This window comes from Scomber japonicus, chromosome 7 (genome assembly GCF_027409825.1).
Source record: "Scomber japonicus isolate fScoJap1 chromosome 7, fScoJap1.pri, whole genome shotgun sequence".
In the NCBI taxonomy this organism is placed as follows: Eukaryota; Metazoa; Chordata; class Actinopteri; order Scombriformes; family Scombridae; genus Scomber; species Scomber japonicus.
In genome coordinates this window covers 1,276,723-1,277,091 of record NC_070584.1, presented here as the reverse complement: position 1 = coordinate 1,277,091, position 369 = coordinate 1,276,723, and positions in this window count along the sequence as shown.

The following is a 369-nucleotide window of genomic DNA, read 5'->3' as shown; positions in this document are numbered from 1 at the left end:
GTTGGTTTCAACCACTGACTACCTGAGACCATTGAGGAGATGACTGCTAACACCACGTCACTCCAGTGCAAACACTGTAAGCATTTCTTAAAATATAGACCCATAAATCCTTCTGATCCTTTCTCCATCTCCCATTCCTTGTGGTCATGGATTTAATCTTGTAAAGAAGCAAAGTAGACAGTTTTAGTCCACTATGCAGCTGATATTTGCCACAGCTCTACAACATAGCATGAATTCATGTCTGATTAGTTGGATTCTTCTGTGTCAAAGTGATGTTCTTCTTGTTTTGAGGAAACTGTCCGCGCACTTGCAGAGAACAGGTGGATATGTCACAATATTAAAAAAAGTTCTTCCTGTGAGTTGAGTAGT